We start from the raw sequence: 8,098 nt of genomic DNA on the forward strand, positions 1-8,098 counted from the left end.
TTGAAAAAAAAAAAAAAAAAAGTGGATGTAGCCACTGTAAAGATTTTTTTAAAACAAACTCGATCTAGTAAAAGTGGTATCAAGAATTAACCTTAGAAACATGGTCAATAAAACATTTTCTAGTATAACATGTTTGTTAAAAAACAAATGCTAGCCAGGCATGATGGTGCACACCTGTAATACCAGCAGTTTGGGAGGCTGAGACAGGAAGATCTTGAGTTGAAAGCCAGCCTCAACAAGGGCAAGGCAGTAAGCAATTCGGTGAGACCCTGTCTCTAAAGAAAATACAAAATTGGGCTGGGGATGTGGCTTAGTGGTTGAGTGCCCCTGAGTTCAATCCCCCATAACCCCTCCCCCCCACCTCCAAAAAGCAAATGCTGCCATATTTACAATCCTAAAATCTAAAAACCTTTCATGAAACTTATTTTCTTCTTTCACCCTTTTACTTTTAAGTTTGAAGTTCATGCAGTAAATGAAATATTTAAAGACTAGTAAGAAGTATTATATAGTACCATAGTTAATAATTTGTAAAATGCTGGAAGCCATTATTTGGCCCCACTTATAATTTAGCATTCAAAAAAATGTGGCTTTACACAGTTATTCCTTTAAATAATTAAAACATAAAAACTTCAAAAATCAAAACTACCAGAATATAAAAAGCAAAAGTTAACCCTCAAAGAAAATTCTTTTCATGAATTCTCTTTGTGCTTCTATTCAATAGCATTAAAAGCATATTAAGATTCCTTCAGGATTGAGGGTATGGCTTAGTGGTAGAGCACTTGTTTAATATGTGTGAGGCCCTGGGTTAAATCCCCAATGTAGTGCCTGCCCCCCCACCAAAAAAACAATTACTTCAGTTTGTTTATTCTAAACTTTTTTTTTTTCTTTTTTGGCAGCACTGGAGATCAAACCCAAGGCCTTTTTTTTTTTTTTAATTTTGTTTTAGTTATACATAGGCAAGATAGTCATTATTTTGTTTGTTTATTTTTTTGTGGTGCTGAGGATCCAACCCAGTGCCTCACGTGTGCAAGGCAAGTGCTCTGCCACTGAGCCACAACCCTAGCCCCCAAACCCAAGACCTTTATGTGCTAGGCAAGTGCTCTACTACTGAGCTACATCCCAGCCCTACTGTGCTTTCTTATTGAACAAGTTTTGGAAATATAAAGTTTAAATCTGATTTCTCTGGAATTATTTTCACAAAAGAAATCTTAATCAACATGTTAGGTTGCCTTCCCAATGTCCAGAAGTGCTTCTAAATTTAGAAAGTGACTTTTCTTTTTATGTTTTCCTAGAATGTGCCATGTTTTTATGTATGCACAAATATTCAATACTTTTTTTCAGATGCTTTTTTCTCTTTAGAACAAAAATATAATACAGTTTTTAAAGACACATGCATTTCTGAGTTGTCCCAAGATCACATTTGACATTAATTAAAACACATTTCATTTCAACATTTCATATTGTTTTGAAATGTTTTTAAACTTCTAAAATAATTTCAATAGAAATATTGATTTATAAAAGAAATTGTTGTAGTCCTTGTACTGTTTAAAAGTGGTAATATCATTGATTGGGTCAGATGTTAAAGTGGCAGTGTAGCAGTTCAAAATCTTGCCTCAGTATTGTTAGGAGAGTCACAATGGAAACTGCAGAGAGGAAATATGTTCCTAAGAACCAAATTAAATCTAGAGCAGCAGCTTATGAATCCACATGGAAGGATTATCCCATGAAGACAATACGTGAATGTGGCTTTTGCAAAGGATTAAGTATACTGTAATTTAAGCTTGTGCTCTCTACTCCGCTTTCAGTGGAATTATTTAAGCTCTTTTAGTGACATTTGTCCTTTCCCACTTAAAAACTAAAATGTAGTATATGTTGTATAAAATGAAAATATCGTTATAGCTTAATTAGGAAACTGTACATAGGCACTGAAAAAAGGGTTTAAAAAAAGCAGTTTTATTATGCAATTGTAAAACAACAAAAATATAGATTCATGTTTGATATGTAACACACTAAATGTATTTTGTACAGCATCTGGTTTAAAAGGTGCCTTAAGTTTACCATTAATTGCTTTGTTCTATTTTCAGATTATGTCCTATGTATCATTTTTAAGTAAATAACCTTATTTTAGTATACTTTAGTGATGTGTTTTGTGATATTGCTCTTGGATTGTATTGTTTATCAGTCATCTGATTAGTTTATATAACAAATAAGACAGTGTACGTACAGGCTCCTGGGGTGCCCATTTCACCTTCTAAAAACCCAACATGAAATTTGGGTAGATAAGTGACTGCACACTCCTGTGTTTGTATAGAGATGTTACAAGCCTATTCTAGTGAAGGGATTTTTTCCCCTTTTATAAAAAAGCAAAACATTGTTTTCTAATTATAAAAATATGAATGCATAACAGAAATTTGGGGAAGTAGGAAAGAATAAAGAAGCAAATAAAAATTACTCAAATTTTTATTGCCAGACATTACCACTACTTATATTTGAATGTTTTAATCTTTTTGTTTTTTCTACAATATTAAGCTCATAATATCCCATTAAATATTCATTAAATGTAATTTTTTAAAAGAAATGACTATAATATTCCACCAGTTAGTTGGAATAATTTATTTCTTTAGTCAATCCCCTGTTGGGTGTGGCCATATATGCATAGTGTTGGAGATTGAACCCAGGGCCAGGCACTCTCCCTCTGAGCTACACTTCCAGCCCTTTTAAAATTTTTATTCTGACTGGTCATGGTGATACATGCCTACAGTCCCATTGAGTAGAGAGGCTGAGGCAGGAGGATTGCAAGTTCGAGGGCAGCCTCAGCAACTTAGACCCTATGTCAAAATAAAACATAAAAAGGGTTGGGGAATATAGCTCAATGGCAAAACATCCCTGCATTCAATTCCCTATACCAAAAGGAAAAAAAAAAATGTTGGATTCTGTCTTCTCCCACCTTCCATTGAAGCTTGCTGACTTCCAGGGATATTTTCTGTTGTGTGTGAACTCTGCCCATCAGTGTGCCTTCTGGTGTCTTGTCTTAGGGAACTCAACTTGTGGAATAACCAAAAAATATTGAGCACTGAACCAGGTGTGGTAGCCAACTCCAATCCCAGCTACTCCCAGCTCTTCGGTAGGCTGAGGCAGGAGAATTAAGCTCAAGGCCAGCCTCTGCAACTTAGCAAGACCTTATTTCAAAATATAAAAAGGGTTGGGGTTGTAGCTCAGTGGTTAAAAAAAGATTTGGCATTGGTTGATGTCTCTCAAAAGAAAAGCATGTTTGGAGATAGCTTATTACAAATTCCTTACACAAGTCCCTATTTAGTGTTTGTTTCTTAAAATGAGCATACACTCTAATGCCCTATGCCAAAATGACATTATCCCAGGAATTTTAGATACTTGGTAGTTTTCTTTCCATTGATAGAGATACTGACCTGAAAACAGTAAATTTGTCTTTTCTTCTCAGTATACGCTGTGATACTCATTGCTCAATTGGAAGAAATTACTTCCAAGTCTTCCTTAATAGTATTCATAGACCTTAGGAAACAGCAGTGTTTAGTCCTTGTAGATAATTTCAAGCAGACACTTTTTGAGTCTTCATCTACTTGGATACCTGCTAATGTAGTGCGTTGACATTTCTGGTGTGGTGTGTTTTACTAATTAAGGTGCGTGTTCCTAAAATGCCTTGTTTTAGCTCTGAGGCCATCCATATAGCCTGATGGGGTGGGCACTGCCCAAGGAATGTGTCCAGTCAGCAGTGTGGGTGAGATCACCTGACGTCATGGCATGTCAATCGTGAGCACAGGGTAAGAGCAGAAAGAGGCAAGTAACCCTGATGCTGGGTATTAGAGACCCAACGAGTTGAAGTGCAAAGGTACATACAAAAAATATTTTGGACAAAAGTAGGGACTGGAGCTGAAATGTTTAGAATTGTCCTTTGGGGTAGGAATTTGTATTTTCATTTTTAAATGAAGTATGTGTGATCTACCTATTCCTCTGAATTTTATCAGCTCTCTGGTCATTGTCCAGTACCTTTCACTCTTAGTCATCCATGCATTCTCAGACCATGAAATCCAAGGTGATTCCAGGGCTCCCAAGTGTCCCTACACCCACCTCACTCATCCTAAACTTCATGTGGGGACTTGAACTCCCAAAGTGTTACCATTATCTAAAAGTCACATAGAATATTTGGTTTGAATGTATCTTCAAGCCAGGAGAAGAAAGAATGTGGGTCTTTTTGTGGGATTGGAGAGAGTTTGGGGGAGTCAGTGTTTAAAGCAATTCAGACTCAGGATGATGAGTCAGGTCGCTGAAGCATGTCTGTTGCTCTAATGCTCAAATGCAAGTTGTGGAAAGCTTGTTAGAAGAAAGAAGTCAAGTGAGACACAAAAGACTAATACTGTTGTGAGAACTAGTTCAGTCGAACATTTTAAAAGCGGTTTTTATTCCTTGATTCTATCCTCACACTTGGCCAGTATGAGACTGGAGATGAATTTAACTAAAGAGATTTCTCCCTGATCTCCCAGTATCCCATTTTGGTGCCAGTGAGAAGTCTGACATGTATCTAACTCATGACACATTATGTAGTTAATTTGTTTTTCCAATCAAGGGACAGGATTTTTTTTTCTTGTATTGAAGTTTAAACTTGCCATGTCTAGATGTATTCATTCTATTGCTTAGTTTTAATTAATTGGGTCCTTTTAATCTTCCCTTGAACTAGAGAACTTTTCTCCTGCTATTGCTTTGTTTACTTTCTTCTCTCTTTTTACCTTCATCTTTCCAGAACTTCCATTAGATATTTTTTATTTATTATTTATTTTAAGACCAGATCTCACTATGTTGCCCAGGCTGGTCTTAAACTCATGGCTAGAGTGATCATCTCACCTCAGCCTCCCAAGTAGCTAAAACCACAGGTATGTGCCAACATGCCCAGTTAGAACTCCCATAAAATAAATATGAGGTCTTCTAGTTGTTTCTTCTGCATTTCTTAGCTTGTTTCTTGTATAGTCCAGCCTACCTTCCGCTGAGTTTTTTTTTTTTTTTTTAATTTCAATAGCCTAATTTTACTTATTATTAGCAGTTCTAGGGATTGAGCCCAGGATCTCGCATATAGGTAGGCAAACATTCTACCACTGAGCCACATCCCCATCCCCTATCCTTTTTGTTTTTGAGACAGTGTCTCAGTGAGTTGCCCAGGTTGGCCTTAAGTTTGTTATCCTTCTGCCTAAACCATGCAGAGTAGCTAGAACAGTTGTTTATAGTTGTTTGCCATCACACCAGGCTTCTAATTTTATTTTGAGACATTTCAAACTTCAGAAGAATAGCAAAGATTGTATGAAGAAAGCCATTTGTCCTTCACCCAGATTCACTAAGTAACATTTTGCTACAATTGCCTTGTCATTCTGTACCAGGAAATCACAAGGCTCACCTGGTAATGTTTGTGTACACATACATACATATACACATTTTTCCCTGAACTATTTGGAATAAGGCAAGGAGTTCACGTCCCTTTATTCCTAAATACCCCATGGATATTCTGTTACTTAACCAATTATATACAATTAGCAGAACCAGGGAAGTTAGCATTGACTCCATAGCACTAATCAATAATATCATAAATGTAGACCTTATTCAAGTTTTGCTGGTCGTTCTGATAATGTTGAGAGCACATTTTACCTTATGCAAAATCTGCTCCAAGATCATGCATTGCATTTAGCTTTTGGGTCTCCTATTCTTCAGTATGAAACAAGTACTGATAGTTTTGATAGTCAAGGCCACTGCATCCCATCAGGAGGCCATGGCATCAGGGGGTCTCATTACTGATGCTGCTGCCGCCAAACACTTGTTTAAGGTGCTACTTTATTTCTGTAAAATTGAAAACTTTACCTTTGTAATGAGGATGTTATTGGAAAGATTTTGAAACTGTTAGCATTCATTGATGATTTTTGCGTGAATCAGTGGTTACAAAGTAGTGATTTTCTAATGCTATTATTATATTTACATATTTCATTGACATTCTAATAGGTCTAAATTATTTCATTGACATTCTAATGGGTCTACTAAGTTATTATTGATTTTGATGTTTAAATGGATCCACACTTGGCTACAAGCATTTCATCTAGGTGGCTCCTGAGTCCTACTGACATATGCCCATCATTTTTTGAAGACATCTTACTTTTGGTACATTGAGAGCTTTCAGAATCCTCTGATAACTTTCCTGGCACCAGCATTCTGTCCATGCAGGATGGTGTTTAGAACCAGGCTCCAAGTAATTGTAATCCAGGTTTAAATTATCAATTTTCTGGGGCCGAGGTGTGATTCAGTGATAGAGTACTTGCCTAGGGTGCATGAGGCCCTTGCCACACCAGCACTATGGAAATAAAATAAAATCAATTTCCTCAGTTGTTTCTAGAAATATAAACATCCCCAAATCTTCAGTTTGTTGAATCTGGAATCTTCTTGTTCATGACACTAGTTTTCCACAAATGTTTGCCAATTTGGGGATAATTGCTCATCTTTGTACTAGTGAATCTCTGTCTCCCCTCTGTGTGTCTTGGTTTCCTGGTTTTTTGGTTTTACTTCTGTGTGTGTTTGTATGTGTGTTGAGGTGATGGGACAATAACTCTTTGTTGGAATGAAAATAAAAGGCAATTCTCCACTCTATTCATTTACCTCCAACCTCAGAGAGTTCTGTCATTGTCAAGCCACGTTTTGATCTTTCCCAATGGAGAAGGATGGAAACCAGGCTCAGGCTAGAACTGGAGGCAGAGTTTTTTTGTTTGATTTTTTTTAAATGTTTTTTTGTGTGTGTGGTTTGATATTGGGAATGGAACCCAGGGGTGCTTTGCCATTGAGCTACATCTTCAGCCCTTTTTGTTTTTTAAGACAGCCAAGTTGCTGAAGCTGGCCTGGAACTTGTGATCCTTCTGCCTCAGCCTCCCAAGTCTCTTGTATTATAGCTGTGTGCCACCACTCCCATCAAATTTTTATGTTTTTGACATAAAGAGTAGAGAAGAACTTCAAAGTGTGAGAGGAAAGGAGACCTTATAAAACCTGTTAGTTAACTTTTCATCTCTGCAAAATGAAATATCTGACAAGAACAACTTAGAGGAGAAAAAGTTTATTTTGAGCTTACGGTTTTGAAACAAGAGTTTGAGATGAAACTCGATTCTCTGCTTCTGCTGGTGGGTGGGAGCTGTGTAAGTTGCAGGCCGCTGCAGCTGAGAAAGCCCATTTTTAGTATTAGCAGCTAATCACAGCAGGGATGCCTGGGCATCATCTCCAAGAGTCACAGCAAAGCCAGATTCTTTTTCACTACTATCAGGTGGCATGTTGTGGCTATTTTTTCTTTTTTAATTTATATAATACAGCAGAATTAAAATTCTTATTACATATATAGAGCACAATTTTTCATATCTCTGGTTGTATACATAGTATATTCAATTCGTGTCTTCATACCTGTACTTTGGATAATAATGATCATCACATTCCACCATTAGTAATTAATGTAATTAGTAATTACATTAGTAATTACCCCATGCCCCCTCCCTTCCCCTCCAACCCCTCTGCCCTATCTAGAGTTCATCTATTCCTCCCACGCTCCCTCTTCCTATCCCACTATGAATCAGCCTCCTTATATCAAAGAAAACATTCAGCATTTGGATTTTGGGGATTGGCTAACTTCAGTTGGCATTATCTTCTCTAACTTCATTCATTTACCTGCAAATGCCATGATTTTATTCTTTTTATTCTATTTTATTCCATTGTGTTTATATGCCATATTCTTTTTAATCCATTCATCTGTTGAAGGGCATCTAGGTTGGTTCCACAGTTTAGCTGTTGTGAATTGTGCTGCTATAAACATTGATGTGGCTGTGTCCCTGTAGTATGCTGTTTAAGTCCTTTGGGTATAAACTGAGGAGAGGGACAACTAGGTCAAATGGTGGTTCCATTCCCAATTTTCCAAGAAATCTCCATACTGCTTTCCATATTGGCTGCACCAATTTGCAGTCCCACCAGCAGTGTATGAATGTACCTTTTTCCCCAACATTCTCGCCAACACTTATTGTTGTTTGTCTTCATAATAGCTGCCATTCTGACTGGAGTG

At 36.9% G+C, this 8,098-nt stretch overlaps 1 long non-coding RNA gene across 1 annotated transcript; it reads right to left on the reverse strand.

Moving 5' to 3' along the window:
* Window positions 1–3,402: 3,402 nt before the first annotated feature.
* LOC125616423 lies at window positions 3,403–7,636 on the reverse strand. The gene is made up of 2 exons (XR_007347050.1): window positions 3,576–7,636; window positions 3,403–3,528 (listed from the first exon to the last, which is right to left on the reverse strand). It is a non-coding gene; the product is annotated as an uncharacterized LOC125616423 (long non-coding RNA).
* Window positions 7,637–8,098: the final 462 nt, after the last annotated feature.

This window comes from Marmota marmota, unplaced genomic scaffold (genome assembly GCF_001458135.2).
Source record: "Marmota marmota marmota unplaced genomic scaffold, marMar, whole genome shotgun sequence".
Lineage (NCBI taxonomy): Eukaryota > Metazoa > Chordata > Mammalia > Rodentia > Sciuridae > Marmota > Marmota marmota.